The sequence below is a fragment of the Trachypithecus francoisi genome, unplaced genomic scaffold (assembly GCF_009764315.1).
Source record: "Trachypithecus francoisi isolate TF-2019V2 unplaced genomic scaffold, Tfra_2.0 Lachesis_group3, whole genome shotgun sequence".
Classification (NCBI taxonomy): Eukaryota; Metazoa; Chordata; class Mammalia; order Primates; family Cercopithecidae; genus Trachypithecus; species Trachypithecus francoisi.
Window position 1 is genome coordinate 7,556,904 of NW_022681468.1, and position 24,491 is coordinate 7,581,394.

General features: G+C 50.7%; 1 protein-coding gene across 7 annotated transcripts in view; it reads left to right on the forward strand.

The window, feature by feature from the left end:
* BCL11B (BAF chromatin remodeling complex subunit BCL11B) overlaps positions 1-24,491 on the forward strand; it is a 102,997-nt gene that overhangs the window by 42,089 nt on the left and 36,417 nt on the right. The gene's annotated exons all lie outside the window — the stretch shown is intronic.

Sequence of the window (24,491 nt, forward strand, 5' to 3'; positions counted from 1 at the left end):
GTAAGCCAGGATGCTGACACAGACACATGTGGTGAGCGGCCGTGGCCTGGTTTCTGTGGCAGGGGCAGGAAAGGAGAGGGGGGTGCAGAGCTGGGGCAGATTTGATTGGTCCCTGCTTTGTCACTAGGCATGTTGCAGGCTTTCTCTTGACTTGAGTTGTGAAAGGAAGACAATTTTTATTGGGCAGGTTTTGTTTTTAATTGAAGCTGTCCCCAGGGACGGTCCCTGTTGGAGCCACAGCTCTGCAAAAGGCCATGGCCACAACTCTGTAAAAGGCCACAGGCAGCCCCTGCTCCAAGATGCAGAGCTCCCTGGGCTCCAGAGCTCCCTTGTAGGGTGGCCTGGAGCCTTTAGTATACCTTCCCTGCTGTGACAGGTGGTGACATCATAGGATCTTGCTTCCAAGAGGGAGTTCTGGTTTCTTACTGGACTTGTGCCTTAAATGCACAAAGCAGAACCCAAAATCTCCTGGGAAGGAGTCGGAACCACTTGCAAAGACGCTGGCTCCCTTCTCTGGGCTGTGCTGGTCCCCAGGTGCTCGGGGCTCCTGTCCTGGCTCAGTAGATCTGTTCTGTGAGTCTGTGGAAGGCCCTGCTCGCTTGCCTGCTCTGTCTGGGTGGTTGCCCTGCTCCCTTGGCTTCCTGTCATTAGCGCTGCAGCCCCTGCAGCCACTGGGGGGGCCGTGCTATCAAAGATCAGCCTGAGTGTTTTTTACTGGACGCGGTCGAGTTCTGTGGTACAGAAATCTGATCTCGCCAGAGGCTCACCCAGGGCTTTGCTTAACCCTCTGTTGGCCCTACTTAGAAGTTGCTGAAGTAGATGAGACTCAGCTAGAGGACTGAGCCCTTCCCTCATGTGGCCAGGCCCGCTTAGCATCTTTGTATGGTGCTGAGCAGGAGCTGTTACCATCCCCATTTTGCAGATGGAGAAGCAAAGGCTCGGGGAGGGAGAGTGGCTGGCCAGGGTGGCAGAACGGGGATTTGTCCTTGGATGCCTCCTGAAAGGCCACCCCTCTTCCTGTGGAGCCACACTGCCTCTGCTGACATCCACGGGAGGTTGAATGAGCTTTCCACTGACTTGGCTCTGGGGGACTCTGCCATCAGCAAGTCCTCATATGTGCCACTAGGATCCTTATGAGGACTGTTTATGGAGGGCCTGCTGTGTGCTGCATTGTGCTGGGCATTTGTGTGCCTTCTTGAATTTAACCCTCACAGCAACCCTAATACTTCACTCTCCTCACTTTGCAGATGAGAAAATGTTCGGAGACGTTGAGTTCTTACAGCTCACATCCATCCCTCCGTCCATCCATGCATCCATCCATCCATGCATCCATCCATCCACCCATCCATCCATCCATTCATCCATCCATCCATCCATCCATCCATCCATCCATCCATCCGTATATCCATCCATGCATGCATGCATGCATCCATCCATCCATCCATCCATCCATCCATCCATCCATTCATCCATCCATCGATCCATCCATTTATTCATTCTTTAGCTTGAAGCCATTTGGAAGGTCCCTAGCTTGTAGCACTGTGCACACACAGGGAGTCGGCAGGTGGGTCCCTGCCCTCTTGTAGCTTGCAGTCTAGTGGTGGGGAGGGCAGAGAATGGGGACCTGCAGAAGGGGAAAGAGGAGCAGGGAGGGAGGGAGTGGCGGAGGTGGGATTTGATCCCAGGCTGTCCATCCAGCACCTGCCGCATCTTTGGCTTTGGCTCTTCATCTGGCATTAAAGGCCTTTTTAGATTTTAGGCCTTGAGAGCTGCCAGGACTCAGAGCCTGTGAGCAACCAATGCTTGATTGCAGTGCTCTGGGAGGGGCATGAGGAAGGACAGTATCCTGTTCCTGGGGTTGGGACTGCAGGAGGCTGAGCCCCTAGGACTGCTCCAGGAGACCCTTCTAAGGAGCCTGCTCTTACCTCCTGCCCTCTACCACCATGTCCAGTACAGTTCTCTGTTTTCATTCGGTCCCAGTTCATTGGCCCGCACCAGCTTGCACTACCATGTTTCCCGATCAGTTTCAATACCTGAAACTATCCTATTCTGGTGTTTTTTTTTGTCCCTTTGTGGTTTGTGTCCCTAGCACAGGGCTGTTTGCTTAAGTGTTTTTAGTGCCTGTTTAATTAGTAGTTGGAATGGAGTCATTAAGTTCCCAGTAGCCCGTTAGGAAGAAGCAGGCCTTTGTAAAGATGGAATGGGCCTGCCGGCCTTACTTGGTTTTGTCCCTTTTCAGATCAGGATGCACTGAACCCATCTCTTCAAATTAATACGGAGAACCCCAGTGTAAACATGTTTCACACAGGTTAATTGCATGCCTGTTACTGCATCCACAGTTATTTATAGAAGGATGTGATTTTACCGGGGGGAGAAAACCACACAGGTATGTGTGTTTGTGCACACCCTGGGCTGGCAGCATCCCAGGTGGTCCTGCCTCCCGAGACCCCAAGCCTAGACCTCCTTCCAACGGTCGCACTGCGGAGAAGGGACTCGGGGATCCTGACTCTTTTTGACCCTGCTGAAGGAATGTGGGGCTTTGAGTGTAGGCATTCCTGGGAACTGAAATTTCTTCCCGAGAAATTTCACATAGAGGATTTGGCACAGTGGCTGTGGGGTCAAGAGCCTCAGACTGTGGTCCTGGTCTTTGCTTCACCTGGCCAGAGGCCCTAAAGAAGTCATTGCCTCGGTTTCCCCTTCTGTAAAAATACATCGTTGTATGTATATGTGTATGTATGCAACATTTGAAAATGAGGCTCGTGTTATTTTCTGAGACAGGTCAGCGTGGAGCTGCTGTGGGTGGAGTGAGCATGGGGCTAGCTTGTAGCACAGTGCTACAAGCTAGGTTCCCAGGGCAGGGCGTGGGGCATTCAGAGAATGGTTTGGACACTCTTGGGCTTTGTGCCCCGCATGCTGGGACCCTTCCCTGTTCTGAGGCTTCCACGATTGGAAGGCGGTCGTCAAGTGTATGAGATTGCTTGGGGGTGAAGGCTGTTCTGCCCCGCATAGTCATTTCCCTTCTCCATTCCTCAGTTTCCCCATCTATAAAATGGAGCTACGGATAGGACAGGCTCTGAAGGGTCGTTCTGGGGATTGTGTGAGATCATATGGGCCAGGTGCTGAGAACAACGCCATGTGCCGAGTGAGCCCTGTCGAAGTTAGAGTCCATGCACGAGCCGAAGGGGTTTCACAACATTGAGACTCCATCAGGTCTCGCTACAAGCTGGATCCTCGCTTTCCATTCTTAAAAGTATTTAGCCTCTTGGCTGGCTCAGCTCATGTACCAGCTTTGGGAGGTGGAATAGGAACTGAGACACTTCATTGCATATTTAAAAGCTGCAAATGGTCATCAGCCACAGTGATTAATACGTGTACTTGGTGAAGTTCAAGGTCTCACGCAAGAACACACAGGATCCCAGCTCAGGGAAATGGAAGTGTTTGGCTTTAATAGAGGGAGTCAGTTGCAGTCATTAGTATATGCTGAAATCACAGGGCAATCTTGTAAAGTTAAATTCAATTTACTTTTCTACTGAAATTGTGCTTGCTGTGTTATTTAACTAGTCTGGGGTTTCTTGGCATGGGTTAAAGGGACAATAAAGATAAAAGAATACCTGTAAGTAAATAGTAGGGTTTAACCATAGAATCTATCCTTTTCTCCTCCTTCAATTATATCCCAGTGTTCATTTTGTGTTGGTTTTATAACCAGAGCCGTCCAATGGGGCGCCGTGGATTAGACCACCCTAGCTGTGGAAGCCTGATGCAATTAATACAGTCTGCCTGGAAAGTGGCCTTATTTCTGGAAGTTTTATGTTAATGATATGGTGTGTGCTTTGCACATTTCATATCAGAACAAGAAGCAAGCTGTAGTTTCATTCTGGACTGGGTTTGATTAACACCGGAGGATCCATGGGAAGCCAAACGGTGATGCAGACAGCGATGGTAACCTCACCAGGCCCCTTCTGATGTGCCGCCTTGATTCTGGTGCAGGGGGTGCCAGAGGCACTCCAGGAGGGCGTTAGATCGGCCACTGAGACTGGAGGGAGGGGTGAGTATGGGGGTGAAGACGAAAAGAACCGTGTGAGTGAGTGTGTGTGGACAGCAGAGCTCCGTCATGGGAAGGTTGGAAAACGTGCTCGTGGGATTCCCTTTGCAAAGTAACGTTTGTTGTTAGGATCCTTCTGGGCTAACCAGACAGGTCCCAGGGTTGATGGGGGCTGGCTCGATGTAGGAAAAGGGCTTTCGGGGGAGTTATTAAAAATTTAGAGAGTCATCTGTATGCCTTGCAATGTCTACATTGCCCAAGGGCTGGTGGTCCCAGCATCCGCAAACCAGCATTTACAGTGCTGTTGCTCTTCCTGCATGCATGTGCCATTGCTTCCACCCTAGCACCTGCCTGCTTCTTGAGGTCACACTGCTGCAGAGGCTGTCCATGCCTGCCTGCCTTGAAAACCCAGATGCCTCTTTCTGTGACCGGAGGAAGTGCCAGGAAAAGCCATGGAGAGCTGCAAGGCCCCCAGGGTGGGGGAGGCTGATTCTCAGAGTGCTGGAGGTAGCCAAGGGTGGCAGGGCTTGGTGGATGCCAGAAAGTCCCCTATCCCACATAGCTGGAAAGTGACATTTCCTACAGCATCAGCAACGGCCAGAGGAGCTGAGGAGTTGGGGACAACAGAAGCGCTGCACTGTGGCTCTGTTGGGGGTGGGGCACCTACCAGCATGACTGTCCTTAGATAAAAGAGGCCCCAGCAAATCCCTGAGTGGAGATTGCTGCAGCCTCGCCAGATTCCATTTCACTCTCTGAGTTGGCCCTTCAGACGTTCTGAAGGCAGAGCTAAATCAAAGAATTCTGTTCAAATCCATACAAGATGTTGCTGTTTTTCTGCTCTGACAGGAGAGGCATTTGGAAGTGCAGTTTCTTTCTTTCTTTCTTTTTTTCCTTTTTTTTTTTTTTTTATAGCTGTCTTAAAAAGGAGTTTGGCTGTTTAGCACAGCTGGTGCTCATTACATTATGCACTGGCAATAAGATAGCATGTGTAATTAATTTTTAATGCAGTGCTGGATGCAGCGCTTTCAAGCAGTTAGTGGATGTGAAGAAGCAGCATTGGCCATGGACATCAGAGACCTCAGAGCAAGGCAGCCCCGTTCTCCTTTAAAGGGACTTGGAAAGTGGCAGAGGAGGCTGGCATTGCCCTCTGTGTGCAGCAGACTGGCCCAGAAATGGGTTATTGGGTGACCTGAGGTCAAGTCAGTCTTTAACAATCCAAGACCAGGGATCCCAAGAGATCATCTCCTCCAACCCCTTCATCATATAAATGGAGAAACCAAGGAAGACAGTGGGGATGAAGCCATGACATGTGGGTGGCAGAGCTGACTCACATACCTGGGTCTGCCCACTAGGCCATACTGCCCCTCTTGAATTTTCATTGAAAACCAGAAGAAGAAATTCACCACCCAGTGGAAGCCACTTAAAGATTGCTCTCTGCCTGACCATGAGGCTCAGTGTGAAACCTGCAGTGAGATTGGGCAGCAGGTAGAGCTCTGATGTTGAGGAGCCCCACATTGGGCGCCTTGGCCTTCAGCTCTACTATCTGCAGTGGGAGCACACTGGGCACATCGTGGGTTTGAGACTCTGGGGTTGTGCTTTGACAGCTGGTTGCCCTGTCCCCGTGGGGCTCTGTGGCATGGATGCGTGTTTGAAGTTAAATGTCATTGTGGACCCATATTAGACTGCAGGCATGGTGGGAAGCTCTAGAGATGGGGCCATCTCGGTCCTTCCCTTGCAGTGAATGGGTGTGAGTATGTGATCCCAGGCTAGCCACTTACTTCCTCTCTCCAAGCTTCAGTTTCCCCATCTGTAAAATGGGAACACTGAAGTATTTGCTGACCATCCCTTCACTGGCAGGTCCCATGAACAGCTACCATCTGGGTGTGGCCATAGCCCATGACCAGTGCCTGGGGGAATCAGAGGGAAAAGGCCAGTGGGAGGGGAAGGAGGGAGAAAGCTGAGCTGCTGGAAAGCCTTTTGAGACAGTGCCTTGGGTACCCAGCACACTGGTGATGACTTAGCTCTTAGAAAGCCACTTGCCCGGGAGAGTTTCTTAGTATGAATGAAGGCAGAGGAAGGGCCAACATCATCAGCATTCCTGGGGCTTGCCACTGTTTGCTAAAGGGTCAGCTCAGTCCTAGGCATGACATCTCATCGTCATAACGCTCCCAAGAAGAGGCACTCCCCCACCCTTTTGCTTATGAGGATAGTGGGGCTCAGAGAGGCCACACAACCCACCAGGGGTCACACAGCACACAAATAGCAGAACTTGGACAGAGAGTCTCAAAACAGAGATTCAGACTCAGGTCTGGCCAGCCTCCCAGCTGTGCTCGGAGCTCTCCGCTCCAGCTTCCCATTGGGCTGTAGTGGACAACAGAGAAGGAGCTGCTGGTAGAAAACCAGATGAAACTCCGATTTATTTCCTGGGAGGGTCCTGAAGGTCGTCCTTCATGCACTGGTCATCCTTGTGCCAGACCCTGGGCTAGACTGAGGGATCCGGAAATGGGCATGACAGGGTCCTTGCCCTAGAGGAACTCACCATGGTGGAGGTGCCCCATGGAGGGCCTCCTCACTCAGTGGATATGAAATGCATGTCTCCATGGCACCTCTCTCTATTTGAAAAAAATGAATACATTGGCTGCCGCCCAGGTGCTGTCTCCCTTATTGCCATGGCGCGCAGCTCAGGAGCAGATCTCAGGATGGAGAGGTGCTCCGCCTGAGGACTGCTTGTCCCTGTGCTAACACTGCTGAGCACGGGGGTACCTTCTGCAGGGATTTTTAGCTGAATGAAGCACAAGTGGGGCCTGACTGCGTTGGAATCCACGTGATTATTGGTGTGGTTTTGACTCTCATTTTATCCAAGGGTGCCGTGGGCCCACGGCTGGTCCATAACCGTGTGTTATGTGGAAGAAGTGAGAGAGTAATAGGTTTTCCATGAAAGGTGATGCTGCTTCTGGAAACGGGGCATTCACGTGTTCATCCTCACGGAGCAGCGCTGTATTAAACCGAATTATGTGAACTGAAGGTCACCCGGACCACTTTTGGAAAATGCTCCCGACTCCCATGGGGTTCCTTTCAGAGAATCTGTGTTCTCTGTACCTGAAATCAAATGTGTGCCTAAGCAATTCTGGCCCCTGGCTCCCACCACCTTACCTTCTCCACAAAATGGTAGACATGAGGGGCAGGTAAGGGGACAGAAGACATCTCTTTGCAGATATTATATTTTTAAAAAATGGTCCTATGTAATAAGCAGCAGCTAAGGAGACAGACAGTAGTTGAGGAGAGTGCCGCTATCTTCCATGGGGAAAAATGAATGAACTGAAAGAGAATATTATTTTTCTAGAATACAGAAAGCTGTCCTCTCACAGATCAGCTGGAATTCCAGGTGGATTATGAACTTCTTCCAACTCCCATTGACAGTGTTTCTTACTAGGCAAAGGGAAGGGCTACTTTTTCCGAAAGGGGAAAAAAGCTTTCAGACAAAGCTTGGACCAGCCCCTGAACTGCAAATTAGCTCAAGTGACCGTGCATACTTATATTCCTAATTTAAATGATTATTTATGTCAAATACTCATTGTGAAACTTGAAAATGTGGTATTACGTTTACACCAAATAAAGTTTACTTGTAGCAGAAAGAAAGAGAGAAAGAAAGAAAGGAAAGGAAGGAAGGAAAGAAAGAAAAAGAAAGAAATGAAAGGACTGGGCTTACGGGAGCTGGGAGGGTCGGGACATCTACTGGGGTTTTACTGCTGGGAAACGTGGGGCCGAGGGTCCAGTCCACCGTGGGCAGTGACAGGTGTGGATGTGGTGTCTTCTGGGAAGGGGCCTGCTGACTCCAAGCTTCCTCCCGCCCTGGCTGGACGTAGAGGGAAACAAAGTCACCGATCCTCAGTCCACCAGAAGGCAGTTTTGACCTTGAAGAAGAGGGCTAGAGCATGGGCAAGATTTTCTCATCCGATCACCTCAAATTGGGTTTTGGGGGTCTGACTGGGAGTCAGGGACTTGGCATGTGGTCCCACACCAGCCTTGACCAAGTCCATTTCCTCGACCAGGCTCATCTCTGTCTCTCCAGTGGCTGGGGCGGGGCTGAGTCCCAGCAGGTGCCCAGGAGATGCTGGGGGATGACGAAGACCCAGAAAAGGCGGTGTCTACACCCATGAGAGAAAGCAGAGGAAACACAGAAAACGCTGCTAGCCACATTCTCTTATGAGCATCTTCCTTGTTTTTGTACACAGGGCAGTGGAATCCATTTTTTTTTCCCCCCGCTGGGGAGTGAAAGAAATCATAGCCCTTAAGAAAGCTTGAGGCGTTCTTTGTTGTTTTTATGGTGGGGGGAGAGGGGAACCAAATGTACTTGACTTTTTAAACCTGAGGGCAGGGTTGGGGTAGAGGGGCTGTGTTCTGTGTATATTTCACAATTAAACCCAAATAGTCTAAACCATGATATATAGTTTATTCCAACATAATCAAGGCTGGCCACTTTTACCCAAAAAGAAGTGGGACAGAACCCTCGGTGGGCAGGGGCCCCTCTGTGGGGCCCAGCATTATGCCGGGGAAACCAGATCAAACTCAGATATGGTCCCCGGGAGGGTCCCCCAGGTCTTCCTTCATATGCTGGTCATACATGTGCCAGACCCTGGGCTACAGTGTAGGGATCCAGAAATGGACATGATAGCGTCCTTGCCCTAGAGGAACTCACTGTGGTGGGGGTGCCCCAGGTGGAGCCTTCTCTCCCAGATCTGAATTTGGGCTTTCCAGGCAGCTCCTTTCATAGTTCACAGGTGAGAGGTGACAGGACCTGCTCCTGGTTTTTGCAGATGCAAATTTGTTTTCCTTGTGCATCTGGTGGACGGCACAGGCGGGATTTGAATTCAGGCCTCCTCGAGCCTGCGGCCCACGTGGGCATCCTGCTCCTGTCCTTGCGTCTAGCTCCTGGCCTGCCCCTCCCACCCGGCCTTGTACCTGGCAGGTGTGAGTAGGAGCAGCCAAGGGAGAGGAGTGAGCTCGTGAATCACAGAGCTGCTACGGGGCCAGCCTGAGCCCTGGGTAATTAGAACGCCAGTATTGTATGATTCTCAAGGAAGGGATCAGAGGGCTCAGGACTTCTCCAGGGAAGTGAATGCAAAAATGGAGTCACTACCTGCAGAAACGGGGGCCACTGGAATCTCTTCATAGAACCGGACGTTTTTAATTATTGCCTTTGTTAAGAAGTGAGGAATAGCTGGTGGGGCGAGGCCCGCTGGGTGCGTGAGTCTGCTCTTGGTGTTGTATTTAACCAGTCCTTTCTGACTCAAGTTCTTTTGCATGAATTTCCTTGCGTTTTATTAGCCAGCTCAGTTATTAGCATTTTAATCTTAAAAAATACCACTGATCAAGGGTCCACTCTGTGCTGTGGGCTTTCTGTGTATCTCCAGTGATTCTCACAATGCTTCGATTGTGAGTTTTTTAAATTGTGGTAAGATAAACATTAGATTTACCATTTTAACCATTTTTAAGTGCACAGTTCGGTGGCAATAAGTACATTGCAATTGTTATGCAACCATCACCACCGTCCATTTCCAGAGGTTTTCCGTCATCCCAAACAGAGCTCTGGCCCCATTAAACACTAACTTCCCATTTCCCCTCTCCCCAGCGCCCCATTCTCCATTCTGTCTCTCTGAATGTGACTATTCTAGGTCCCTCAGGTAAGTGGAATCATACAGTGCTTGTCCTTTTGTGCCTGGCTCATTTCACTTAGTATAGTGTCTTCGAGGTCCATCCATGTTGTAGCATATGTTACAATCTCCTTCCTTCTTGAGGCTGAATAATATTCTATCGTATGGATAGACCACATTTTGCTTATCCACCCATCCATAGATGGACAGTTGGGCTGCTTTTGGCTATTGTGAATGGCACAGCTAAGAACATGGGTGGACAGTAATCTGTTTGAATCCTTGCTTTCAGTTCTTTTGGGTTTATACCCGGAAGTGGAGTTTCTACATCAAAGGGTAATCCTATATTTAAATTTTTGAGGAATTGCTAGACCGTTTTTCACGGTGGCTACACCGTTTTACATTCTCACCAATGTGCATAAAGGTTCTCATTTCTCCGCATCCTCACCTGACTGTTGGGTAATTGTAGTGTTTTTTGGACAGTTGGAGTTGATAGCCAAGGAACCTGCCTCTCAGGTATGTGACAACTGTCCCAAGTTAGGTGGGTCATAAACCTGAGGGCGATTTGAATCCAGCCTCAGCCAGCCTGGGTGTGGCACCTGTAGTCACCGCCAGACTGCTGGGGGCTACCACCTTCAGTATATTTTAGTTGAGGGTCTTGAATCCCCTTTCTCTTGGAAATGGTTCCCCATGACAGTTCTCAGCTCTGTCTCCCAGGACAGCTTTTTTTTTTTTTTTTAAACAAAGCTGAACATTTAGCTACCTTGATAGTTTGGGGAAGAAAATTCTAAAAATGGACAATTTCCATTGTTCTTTCTGTTGTGTCTTCAGGGTGTTGATTTGAGTGTGACGTAGCAGAAGGTACCCCGTATTTGGAATCAGAATCCCTAGGAGCGAGGTGGAGCTCACTCGGTGTCCTGTGCACGCTTTGGCCCTCTCTGAGCCTTGTGGGGTCTCCCCGCCTGATGGGAATCATCACACTGGTTTTGCCTCCTTGGCTGCGCTGGGAGGGACTGGGGACAGGGAATCTCAAGTGAGTGGCCTTGGGTCCTTTGTATATGGGGATGGTAATTGCAATGATCTTTATTAGTGGTTGTATTTTCTCTCTATTGTCCTGTATTAGTGTCCCAGGGCTACTGTAGCAAATGGGTACAGACTGGGTGGCTTAAGAATAAGAAATTGATTCTGTGGTTGGGTGCAGTGGCTCACACCTGTAATCCCAGCACTTTGGGAGGCTGAGGTGCATGGATCTCTTGAGCCCAGGAGTTCAAGACCAGCTTGGGCAACATGGCGAAACCCATTCTCTAAAAAAATTAGCCAAGAATGGTGGCATACACCTGTAATCCTGGTGTATGCCTGGGGAGGCTGAGGCAGGAGGATCCCTTGAGCCCAGGGAGGTCAAGGCTGCCATGAGCTGAGATCGTGCCACTGCACTCCAGCCTTGGGCAACACAGTGAGACCCTGTCTAAAAAAAAAAAAGAAAGAAAGAAAAGAAATGTATTCTCTCACAGTTTTTGAGGCCACAGGTCCAAGCCGGAGGTGTCGGCAGGGCCGTGCTCCCTGATTCCCTGCCTCTGTGGGCACACAGCTTTCTACTCTGGGGTTGTCTTCTCTTCTGAACAATTAAAATAAAAAAGACAATTGTCTTTGGATTCAGGACCCACCTAGACAGTCCGGAATGATCTTGTCAAAAGCCTTCACTTAATCACACCTGCAGTGATCTTTTCCCCAGATAAGTTCACATTTACAGGTCCTGGGATCTGGCTGTGGCCCCATTCAATCTTCTCTGCATGCCTCTTGCTGGATTCTAGGCCCTTCCAGGGCAGGAAACCCAGCTGGTCTCCTCGGTGAACTGAGGTCTGGGACAGGTTCAGGCACTTACAGGGGATTCCCCAAGTGTCTCCTGCATTGAACCTGGAATTGGTTTTTGACAAGATGGACACATGTTCCTTTTTTCTCAGGAATGTGGTGATTCTGAAATGCCTGGCCCTTCGGCTAGCACTCAGACTTGTGTGTTTGTGGAAGGCAGTGTGGTCACATGTGGCCCTCAGCCCTGCCCCCACGCTGAGTCAGAACACAGCTATTAACAATAGGGCGGGGGGATGGTTTCAAAAAATCTGCGGCTGGGCACAGTGGCTCAAGCCTGTAATCCCAGCACTTTGGGAGGCCGAGGCGGGCGGATCACGAGGTCAGGAGATCGAGACCATCCTGGCTAACACGGTGAAACCCCGTCTCTACTAAAAACACACACAGACACACAAAATTAGCCAGGCATGGTGGCGGGCGCCTGTAGTCCCAGCTACTTGGGAGGCTGAGGCAGGAGAATGGCGTGAATCCGGGAGGCAGAGCTTGAAGTGAGCTGAGATCGCTCCAGTGCACTCCAGCCTGGGCAACAAAGCGAGACTGTCTCAAAAAAAAAAAAAAATCTGCAATAATTATTATGAGAATTAACAGAGTTGAATAGGAGCTAAAAATAACTGGACACACACTTGCCTATATCCAGATTTTAAAAGAAAATATAATTATTTTTGTCAACTGGCTCTGAGAAGCCAGGAGTATTTTTAGTTTGCATCTTCTAAGATATGGTACATGTTTTCAGGGAGAGGAGCTTGGGCCCCACTGGCATGTGATGAGGTCACCAAGTCAGCACACCTGAGGCCTGTGGGGAGGGGGTGGTGGCAGGCGGCGGGGTCAGAGGTTAAGGAGCCCAGTTCTGAGTACCGTTTTACTGAGCTTGTATTTGAGGAGTGGTGTTCCACCAGCCTACCGCGGCTTCTGTGGGTGCTGGAGCCTGGGATGTCCTGGCTACTCCCCATCTGGAAGCTGGTAGCATTGAGAGAACAGCAGCTGGTTCAGCTCAGAGGCCAGGGGGTGGGAGTTCCCCCCGAATGAGGTGGACCTGACAGGGTCTGAGCGGACCTGCAAGAAGTAACCAAGACTTGAGGGAAAACATTCCACGGCTTTTTCATTTGGAGCCAAACATTGCCTCATGTAATTTTCTGCCTGGTTTTTCCCATTGCCTCTGCCAGGGTCCTTGTGCCTGGCACAGATCCGTAATAAAAGGCCCTGTATGTGTGTGTGTGTCTGTATGTGTGTGTGTTTGTACGTGTGAGAGTGTATATGTGCATACATGTGCATGTGTGTACATGTGTATATGTGAGTGTATTTGTGAGTGTATATGTGGGTATTTGCATATGTCAGCATATGTGTATGTGTGGGTGTGCACGTGTGTACATGTCTGAGTGTATATATGAGCATGCATGTGTGTACATATCTGAGTGTATAAATGAGCATGCATGTGTGTACATGTGAGTGTATATATGCATATTTGTGTATATGTGTGCATGTACACACACGTATTTGTGTGTGCACATGTGTATGTGGGTATTTGTGCATGTCAGTGTATATGTGAATGTGGGGATGTGCATGTGTGTACATGTCTGAGTGTATATATGTGCATGCATGTGTATGTGTGTAGATGTGAGAGCATATGTGCATATGTGTGTATTTGTGTGTGTGTGCACACGTGTGTGTATATGTGTGTATGTATGTGGATAGTTGTATGTGCATATGTGAGTACATATGTGTATATCTGAGTGTATGCAGTATATGTGCATATATATGTGTGCATGTGTGCATGTGATTTTGTGTGTGAGCACGTATGTATGTGCATATGTGCTTGTTGAGTGTATATGTGTGTGTGTGTGTGCAGTCCAGGGAGAACTATCAGCACAGAACAGGCCCCTCCCAACCCCCCATGCTCCGTGTTTATGGTGAGGGCACTTGTGATTATTTCTCTCCCTGAACTTTCTGATTCTTCCTGGATTGTGGTGTGTGTCCATCCTGAGGCCTGCTGAGGCCTTTGAGGGCGAGTCTCTCTCTAGAGCTGAATTCACCTTCTCAGTACCTCCTGGGGGAGACTGACCCCCCCGCCCCCAATCTCAGAGGGAGCCCACAATCCACAGTGCTGGGAAATGTGGCCAGTCTGGTGTGTGACCCACCAGGAGTGAGTGCAGAGAGAATAAGGGCTGTAGAGGTGAACGGCTGGGTTCAAATCCCGACTCGGATGTTTCTGAGCTTTGGGCTTGGGCGGGTAGCCCAGCCTTTGTGTGCATCTGGTTCCCCACCTGTGGCATGAGAACAACACCATCTTATGACAGAGTGGGTGGCTAGCAGTGATAATGGGGTGCTATGCTAAGCGTTCATTGTGGGCTTCATCTTCAATATCCCTCACCCCAATTCTGTGAGGAAGGCACTTTTCACATCCCCCTTTTTACAGATAAGGAAATGGAGGCAGTCTGATTTCGGAACACTTTACTGTTTTATCCTACCTTAGAGTCTTTCTCTGTTACACTGTGTGGCCGTAAGCAGCAGCTGGCCCGTGAAAGGGGCTGAATAGTAGCAGGTATTACTGCTATACTTTTATTGTTGTTATAACTATGATTATTATTATTGCAATCACTGTCATTGCCGCTTCCCCGGGTGGAGGCATTCCAGGGTCCATGGGGCTTTTTCCTCTGTTACCGGCACTGCCTTCTGTTCCTGGGGTCCGCATTCATCCTCTCATCTCTCAGCCGCTACTTCCCTGCTTTTCTCCTCCGTTTTGGGTTTGTGTGTATTTGAGGTCTCTTTCTCCTCTAATTGAGATAATGAATACAGTGTTTCCAGAACCACTGCACTAAAAGTCAAGTGCAAAGTGATGGTTTTCATTTGTTGTTCTCTCTCTTTCTCTCTCTTAATATACATCTCTTTAAGAAGGGATTGGCTGAAAGCAAACAGCTAATAACCTATGGATTTATGGAGGCAGTGCGAGCTGGCTTAATAAGCTTTTATACCTGGAATCAGTGTTCTGCCCCTTTAAGATGAAACTCCAACGTGCCTTGGCATTTTACAGTGCCTGGTTTCGTTTATGCTGGAGCCAGACTTACTATGTGAGAGCCGTCCGCATGCTGGAATTAGTCTTAAGCTTGCTTCTGTGGCGTTGCCAAATTCCATGTTTGTGTTTTATTTAGAATTCTTTTCACGGCCAGCCGATTCTGTACCGGCACACATAGGCACTGTTGCGCCCCATGGAGAAAATAAGCAAGCTTGCGTTTTCTTTGGCAGGGGCCGCGGCCACAATAGACTGCGGTCTCCGAAACATTTTTTAAAAGCTATTTTAACCCATAACAGATGCATAAAGTCGGCTCAGGCATGCCAGTTTTCTTAGTTTTAATTAAAAAATAATTACAGTCTAATGGGATGTTAGTGACACATTTGGATGAATGGTGGGTGACATTATCTGCAACTTATAAATTAGTGCCTCTCCCTTGGCCGGAGCAGGGGTGGGGAAGGGCTGGGGAGGGAGAATGTGGATCTCTGTTCTTAATTGCAGGGTGGGGGCTGGGGGAGGTGGGGGTCCTTCTGGGCATGGAGGCAGCCAATGGAGCCCTTGGTAAGAGGTCAGCAGCGCTCAGAAGGGACATTCCACTGTGGCTGTCCAGGTGACAGTGCTGTCAGGAGGAACAGTGGTCTGGGAGCATCCCGCACCCCTGCATGCTCGATGAACTCACCTGTGGAGTTCTTCAGCTGGGAGATGGCTGTACCTGGGTGCTGCAGCCTCAGGCCAGCACTTACTTCCTGACCCCCATGACCCTCCCCTGCTTCAGGGGAGAAGCATATCCGTTAGAAGCACATCGACCTGCTGGGGCCATGGGAATACGATGCTGCTGGGAAGGTAAAGAGGCAGAACAGCACCATCCTGCCAGGTCCCCATGCTCCTAAGAAGGCTGCATCCAGATGCTCATCCTGTTTTTGTTTTTGTTTTTAATATTTAAATTTATTTCAAGTTCCAGGATGCATGTGTGCAGTATGTGCAGGATTGTTACATAGGTAAACATGTGCCATGGTGCTTTGCTGCGTGTTTGTTTGTTTGTTTTTCTTTGAGATAGGGTCTCACTCTGTCACCCAGGCTGGAGTGCAGTGGCATGATCATAGCTCACAGCAGCCTCAACCTTCTGGGCTCAAGTGATCCTCCTGTCTCAGCCTCCCAAGTAGCTGGGATTATGGGCGTGTACTGCCATGCCCAGCTAAGTTTTAAAAGTTTTTTGTAGAGATAGGGCCTTGCTGTGTTTCCCAGACTGGTCTCAAACTCCTGGCCTCAAGTGATCCTCTCTCTTCAGCCTCCCAAAACATTGGGATTACAGACATGAGCCACCACACCTGGCCACACCTGGGTTCAGATTTTATGTAGAAGTTGCCACTCTCTGGAATCTGGAGTGGAGGGCAGTAGGCTGAGGTGTCCCTGGGAGGCAGGGTCTTTGTGGGAATTGAAGCTAGGAACAGGCAGGGCCATGGACGGGGGGACACTGACCGTGCCAGGAGGGAAGGAGAATTTCTGTGTTGTTTCACCAAGGGTGTCAGTAATGTCCTCTCCACTAATTAGGTAGCTGGTAAATGGTGACCTGTTGTTCCCACACTTGAGCCCAGGTTCTGCCTGTCCTCTGTGGGGTCTGAGGACCAGGTCTGGGGAGAGGGAGGAGTTAGTGTCCTGGGGCCCAGCCTCTGGGGACTTGCTTCCTCTCCAGCCCTGCTGGGAGGAGGAGCACTGGAGGGCTGGGATGTGTCACCTTGAGCGTTCCAGCATCAGAAGCAAGATGCTGGCCCCAGCAGTACCCTGGTGCCTGGGCACACTGGGCAGCCCCTCAGGGGCCCTTGCCAGGGGCCCCTGTGCCTTGTTGCCAGGTGCTCTCCAAGCAGTGCCCCAGAGAGGGGATGGGACGTGCCCCAAGTTCCTGTGCTGAGCTAGGACACATGTGGCTGACACTGGACTCTACGCCTTCCCCTTAGACCTTTGTGCTCTGCTAAAGTTCATGGACTCTGCAGCCTGTGGTGTCTGGGAGTGTGGGAGACAGGCACAGGCTGGGGTTCTGCATTTGTACTTTCGGGGTGGCAGGACTTACCATTGCCCATGGAGTAAAATGAGGGTTTCTTAGACAATATTTCCCTGAGCCCAGATTTCTCAGAAGTGAAAATTAAGTTCTTCTATTAAAAACATGAGTCATACAAGCCCAGATGAGAGTCATTTTGGCGTTCCTCGAATTTTTGGAGGGGAAACGCCGCATTCATGTTAATCCATTCAATTATACCTCATTGCTGAATAACGTGCTGGGCATTCTGGGTGGCAGCCTCAGCTGTCTGATTAGTTGGGGCTGTGTCTGCTGCACTTGGGAGGCAGCAACTCGGGGCCTCTGTCCTCTTTTGTGCTGGCACACCCAGGTTGGCCAAGCCTCTGGGGCTCCCTTCTTCATTCCGGGGACTCATTGGGAGCCTCGGCATGGTCTTGGCATCGGATTCTTGCAAATGATTCCTGCCCAGCTGAAAAGGCTCCCTGTCTGTCTGCTCATGTGAGTTTTACGCAGATGGCAGTGGGTCGCCCACTCTGTGCTGGCACAGGGTCTAGGGTCCCCTCTCCCCTGGTGGGCGTCCTGCTCAGGTGACGGTGGAGAAAGTCTTGCTTTTGTTCCCTCAGTGATGTTATTTTATCCTCCCAGAAGCCACCAATGACCAAGACTGAACCAAAGCAGGAGATGTCATTGGGTTTGGGGACAGACCCAGAGACCTCTTGTTTAAAGACAGCACATCCTGCCTTGGGGCAAGGGAGCCAAGCAGGTGGAGGAGGTTGAAGAGCGTCATGGCCCTGGGACCAGCCTTCTGCAATGCAGTCTCTCTGCCTCTCGCATGGGCCCCGTCAGGGCCTGGGTCACAGGCAAGTGGACACTTGCTTCCAGATTCAGCTCCTGGGGGTGGGGCGTGGAGGGGTTGTTCTCTGGGAAGTCTCTGCTGAGCTCAGGACTGAGGTCCGTGTCACCTGTGCCCTCCCCGATGGGTCCCTGTACTTCCCCATGGAGACACCTATCACGCCGTGGGTCGCCTTTCCTGTCTCCTTGGCTGTCCTGGGAGATCAGGCTGTGAGCTACCCTGGGCCCTGTTTGTCCCCATAGGCCCGGGCGGAGGTCTGGCCCCCATGAGGCTCTGCGTGAGTGCTTGTGAATGAAGTGAAATTGAGTGAAATGAAGCTGACTGAGCAGACACCCATTGTGGCCAGAGACCCAGGGCAGGTGCATTCGGAGCCTCAGTTTCCTGCCGTATTGGCTGCCTGCTCAGGCCCAGGGGAGGCTGCAGGTTTGCACATTTGGACAATATGGGGCTTGAGCTGCACATGCTGCAACTGTCAGACCAACCTGGAAGGTTGCCTCTCTGGCTTTGGGTGCAGCATTTGATTTTTGGAAATTTTGGGGAGGTTCATTTTGCTTTTGCTTCTTTATTCAGCAAGTTGCTCCAGCCCCCCAGTGCTCAGGTGAACCCCTGCGTAGGAGGAGCAGTTCCTTGGGTTGATGGCACCTCTTGGAAAAGAAGACAAAGTGTAGGGAGGACGAGAATGAGTGGAAGTCGGTGGGCAGGATGGGAGAAGCTTTGGGCTTGGAATCTGATCCAGAGTGTGGTTTCTGAGTTTGGAACCAACTCTTCTGCTGGGATGTGTGTTGGGGAGTGGAGAAGGGCAGGGGTTCAAGTTCATTTACTTGTATTAATTTGAAGTTTCCTCTTTTTGTAAGTAAGAAGCATAGATGATGAGAAAGACAGGCTGGAAAAGCAGACTTTGTTTACTCATTAAATTTTCCATAAAATAAACACAAGTTTAGAACCGAGGAACCAGCGGCGGGGGGTACTCCAGAGGGCAGGGCAAAGTTTGGTGTGAACCTCTGGCTGGGAAATGCACCAGCAGGTCAGAGTCACACATGTGAAAGAGGTCAGGTGCAGCCTTGACAAGTAAGGACGATGGACTTGAGGGACCAGGTGGAGGGGGGTGTGCGTGCACGTGTGTTTGTGCATGAGTGCAATTGTGTACATGTGGATGCATGTGCATGTGTACATGCATGTGTGCTCTTGTGTCTTGTGCACACATGAGTGCATGTGTGAGTGGCATGTGTGTGCCCATGGATGCATGAGTGGCAATGGCAATTCTACGCTACACCCTGAGACCAGGCTGCCGTGAGAAGGAGGACAGAGCAGCAAAAGGCATAGGCCAGGACGGAGTGAGGTGCCCAGACAACATCCAAGTACCTGACTCTGTCCTGGGCCCAGAGGCTGTCCAGCTACAGGCTCTCATGGGGACCCCTTTACTCCCTGGTTGCACATGGGCTTGGGCTAGGGACTGGAACCTCTGCTGCTCCCACGGTGCTTTCTAAGGCAGAGAGCCTGATGGGGGGCCAGGTAGGCCTGGACAGGACCTGTCTTTGCCTTCTTAACTGAATGACCTTGGCCCTCACTTCCATCTTCCTGCCTCAGTTTCCTCACTTGCTAAAAGGAGATCATGGTATTACCTGGGTAGGCATGTGTGGATGCCTCAGGACTGGACCCTCATGTGCAGGCCTCAGCAAGGGGATATGTTATTGATCTTATTATTATGGTCATTGTCATCGTTGTTAGAGGGGATGGTGTCTTCTCTACGGTGATGCAGGGGTCTGTGGCCCCAAGTGCAGCTAAGGCAGGAGGAGGTGATGGTGAAAACTGGACTCCCACCTCGGACTCCTCCGCACGTCAGTGTCAAAGTCATCGCTGCTAGACCAACTCTGGGGCTGCAGTGCTTTCCTGGATCTGGCTTTGGCGACATCCTTATTCCCCATTGGGAAGCCCTACCTTCAGTCTCTCTCTTCCCTAGAGTGGCCGTCCACACCTGAGCGGGAAAAGCCTGGCCATGGACCCAAAGCTGGGGAAGCTGGTTTCTTGGTCCTCAGGCATGAGCTACTTGGGCTCCTGTGGGAGCCTTTTCCAGACCCAGAATGAAAGGACTGGAGCAGGGAGGTGGCCAGCTGAGGAGAGAGAGCTCTTCTCGGTGATTTCTCCCTGGATAAAACCTTCTCAGTAAACACACTTCTGCAGTCAAAATGGGCTAGGAAACCTGTGCCTCCTGTTTACTGTGGGCTGAGAAAGCCCAGGGATATAGGGCAGTTGCAGGCAACTCTTCCTCTCCTTCTCTGGTTTTGGCTATTCTTTTGGACCTGCTCTCCCAACCTTTCTACTTTCTGCAGTGATTGTTCTGTCTTTTTTGTTTGTTTCTTCTGCAAGGAATAGGATGCGGTTGTCCAGAGGTACATTAGAGTTGGGTATATCCATAGCATGTGTGCTTCCATTGCTCCGTCCTATACCATAGCAGACATCACTTGTCGATCACAGCACCTCTTTCCCCTGGGTCCTGGCCTGGATGCTTCAAGCTGAGAGGTAGGGCCACCTCTGCTAATCAATCATGCTGGCCCAGGAATTGAAACTTAATTTCTGTCCTGGCATGACCTTCCTCAGAGGAAATAGTAAGAGAGTGTACCACCTCGCACCATTTCCTCAGCCCTTGGTGAGAGTCTTGGGGGGCTCAGAGGTCTTCCTGGTTATGGGACCATTGAGGGGACTTAGCTGGAGGCCTTGGCCTAAGTGTTGCCGCTGTGGAGATAGTGGCCGCCCTGTTGAGGGCTAGTGAGCGTCAGGCTGTCCTGAGCACTGCATTTTTGCGGTGGTTTTGCAGTCAAGGTGCACAGAAGGCAAGGCTTTGATCTGAGGTCATAGATTTGGAGGCAGAGAGGACAGCTGGCCTGGCCAGTCCACTCCAGGGCACTCACCTCTCATCCACCCTCGGGCTTCTTCCCCAACCCTCAGCCTCCTGGCTCTCTTGGCTTCCTGCAGCTGTGGCCCTGACCCAGCCTGAGGCTGCGGTTCTCCCCTGCCTGGGGCCAGGCTCCCCAGGGGCTGGGTCCTGCAGCCCTGTGGCACCTTGTTGAGGTTGTGCTGGGTGCATGCTTCTCTCCCCTGGTTGTCCCAGTGTCCCTGGCAGCTGTCATTGCTCACAGCTCTGGGCTGGGCTGGCCCCGGCACTGACCTCATTCCAGCCCACGACCAGGCTTGTTCCATCACGTGGCCTCCACGGTCTCCACAGATTCCATCCCAGGGCTGTGCCCTGCTCTCTGGTCGCCCAGGAGTCCCCTGCGGATGTCAGTGGAGGCCGTGTGTTTTCATAAACAAGAAGCGGAGTTTTGGGGTCCAGTAGGATTATAAGCTGAGTGAGGGGTGGAATCCCCTCCCCCATGGCCTATCTTTTGCCTTTTCCCCTCAGAGTCCTCATCATGACTCTGTGGCAGGATGGCAGCTCCCATCTTGCAAATGAAGAAACTGGGACTCATAGGAGTCCAGGGCCTCTTGTGGGACCTCACAGCCCTAGAGTGGCGGAGAGGGGGTTGTAACCAGGTCTCAGACTGTAGCCCTTCTCTGTCCTAGACACATTTTAGTAGAGCTCTTCCCCACTGTGTAGCCCATCTCAGCCTCCTCTGCTGTCACTGTGCTCTGCTCCCTGGGAGGTGTCCTGGCTCTCACATGGAGCCTCTCTCTCCCACTTCTTGGGGGCTCGAGGTTTCCATGTCCACATTGGCCTTGGCCTGGCTGCAGTGTATGCGGCTGTTGGAGCTGAGGGCAGGGACAAGCCTCATGACCTCTGTGTCCTGGTATCAGCGTCATGTCCAACCCTGAGGGGCCTGACGTCTGCTGGGTGGGTGAATGGAGCCAGAGCGACTTTTCCAGCGAGCACTCCTTTGCGCAGACTTGACTACTGTCTTGGGTCAGAAATGCCTCACACAAGGGGCCCAGCGGATTCTGGGAAGGGGCCCTGCCCTGAGCCTGCCCGGACAGTAGGGAGGCAGCATTATTAGCTAGAATCGAGTCTGAAGCCAAAGGGAACCTGAAAGCCCCCTTTCCTCTTGTTAAGTGCAGCCCCGTGCTCAGTCTTGCTTGGGTTAGCTTCCCTGTCTGCAGCTAGAAGGAATGGTCCTTTGATTACTGCAGCGCTTCAGGAGACCTTGGGAAAGCGAGGTGTAAATATTAGAGCCTGCCAACGGCCAGTGGCAGCAACTGCTTAATAAACTCCAAATAAATAACATGGTGATTAGCTGGGATTGCAGCCCCAAAATGCTGGCCTCTGTGGAGGAAGGGTCCTTGTCCACGCCTGGGATCTGGGGCTCAGGGAAGTCCGAGGCACTGTGACTGTGACCCAGGTGACCACACCAGGCTTTTCCAGTGGGGGAAGGGATGCCAGGCCTGAGCAGGCATCTTTGTTCAAACTGTGCCACTCGAAAGGACAAGAGACAAGAGCCTTTGCCTCTTGCTTTAAAACATCTGGGCTTTCAGACACCCCCGTGGGAAAGTAGACTCCTCATTGCGACATGCATGGCCCCTGGGACTTACTGGACTCATCTCCCTATGCTGCCCTGCGACCACCACCACCCAGCCAGTCCTCCTGGGGTAGCCTTCATTTATAGAGCACCCGCTGTGTGCTGGGCATGGTGCACCTGCTCTCTCCAGTCCTCCCAGTAATGTTGCTCTGCTGGTGTGGGGAGATGGAGACTCAGGAGCTTCTTATTTGCCCAGGGCCACCCAGCTGGTGGGAGCTCAGTTCCAGGTTGATCTGGGGACAAGATCTGCCAGAGCCCTGTCCCTCAGGGCTGCTATTGTTGGCAGCTGAGCTGTGCTCCACTGGGCCCCTTGCTCCACTGGGCTCCTGGGTGCTTCTGCCCTTTGGCCTGGCCAGACTCTGCCCAGCAAGCCCTCGGCGTCCCCAGGCAGCCGAGGGAGCTCCTGTTTACTCTCCGGGAAAAGCTCCCCCGGGCAGCACTTGCACCTGCCTCTGGGCTGGCTGATGATGTCACATCCTCTGTGTGGAACGTGAAGGCCTCCAAGGTGCGGATTGTGCCTGAAGCCTCTAGCTCTGGCTCGCAGCACCCAGGGTGCACAGGAGGTCAGTGAGGGTCTGAGTGAATAGGGGGTGTTTTTGGAACCTTCTTGCCCACCAGAAACAGAAAGGGCACTGGAAGTGACTGACGTGAGTGCCCAAAGCTCCCCCAGCTTTGTGGGGGATTTTCTGGTCCCAAGATCTCAGCTAGAGGGACTTTAGATTGGAAAGGAAGCGATGAGGTGCTCTTGGCCAGGTGAATTCTGAGAGTTAGGTCTGCAAAGGCTCATCAAGGTGCAGGGGGTCCCCTGAGCTGGAGCAGCTATTGGATCCTCTTGTGTTTTTTTCTTTCTTTTTTATTTATGTCATAATAAAAGGAATTTGAAGTCTTTTGCTTTAAGTGAACCAGTAATATAAGCATTAAAATGATGGTGAAAGAATGAGAATCATACAATCAAGGGACAGAAAAGGTAGTCCTAGTAACTTGCATGCATAAAAACCTAGAATTTACCTCTGAGCTTCCTGGCAGCCTTGGCAAAAATGGAAACATTGTGATTTCTGATTCACTTATGAAAGTAAGTAATAGTTCAGCATAGAGAGTTTTGAATCAACTGCAAGCCTGGAGGGCTTAATCCTATGGGTTTTCAGATAAGATCGGGCTTTTATCTATGATAAATCACCAAATAATGAAGTACTTTAGACTCTGTGGGCCAAGTGGTCTCTCTTGCAAAGATAGTAGTCTCCTCCTAATCCTTCTGGGGATATGTTCCGAGACACCAAGTGGATGCCGGAAACCTTGGGTAGTAGTAAACCCTATAGTACTATGTTCTTTTTCCTATACATATATACCTATGATAAAGTTTAATTTATAAATTAAGCACAGTAAGAGATTAACAATGATAATTAATAATGAAATAGAGAGTTGTAACAGTATGCCAGCATCATTGCCCTTGCGCTTTGGGGCCGTTATTAGGTTAAATAAGAGTGACTTGAACACAAGCATTGCAATACTACCATAGTTGATCTCATGCCCAAGAAGGCTACTAGTGGCTAAGGGGCAGGTGGTGTCTTATAGCATGGATATGCTGGACAAAGGGAAGATTCAGGTCTTGGGCAGGACAGAGTGGGATGGTGCAAGATCTCATCACACTACTCGGAGTGGCTCAAAATTTAAAACTGATGAATTGTTTATTTCTGGAATTTTCCACTTAATATTTTTGGACCATGGTTGACCTTAGGTAGCAGAAACCCTAGAAAGTGAAATCATGGGTAGCAGGGAGCTACTGCATTCAATTTTGCCACTGTAGCGCAAGAGTACCCGTGGACAATTAATGAACAGGTTATGGCTGTTGTTTCAATAAAACTTTATTTACAGAAACAGGCAGACATCCATGGCCTGTAGTTTGTGGCTCCCAGAGATAAAAGATAGTATTACCCTGGTGGATGACTGTGACATCTTCCCATCTTGACCCTGTTGGAGGCTGAGATCTTCTTGTTCTGTGTCACTGGACCACCCTCTTCCTCTGCTCCTGGAGAGAGAGTCTGGTCCAGGAGGCCTCTGACCCTGGCCTCCATCGGATGAACCTCGCTGGCTCAGGTGTTCCCTCCCCAAAGCCTCGGTCCTCTGTTGAGGGATTCGGGGGTCCTTCAGGCTCCCTTCCCACAAAACTCCCCTCCCAACCCCCGGCTACAAAGGGCTGCCTCTTTGGAGCTAACCTTCCTTCAACAACTTGATTCTGCAAGGAGAGATCTTTGCAGGAAGACCTTGGTGGGAGTGGTTTTCTGACTGTCTGGACTTGGTCCACTGTGGTTGAGAACCTTACCGCTCCTGGGAGCTGGTATGTGTGCTGGTAGTTTCTTTTAATTTTGGAGGTAAAATGTGGGAATAGAACTTTCTGGGAATTCTGCTCCTTACCACGTACTCTGCTTGTTTATTTACATATTCCTGACCTCATTCCACAAAGCTGGGGGGTGGGGGAGGCGGAGGCTTCAAGTGTCCTGTCAAATTTTGGGCTCTTTTTTTCCTCCTCTGGAAAAGGGAGCTCATCTCAGC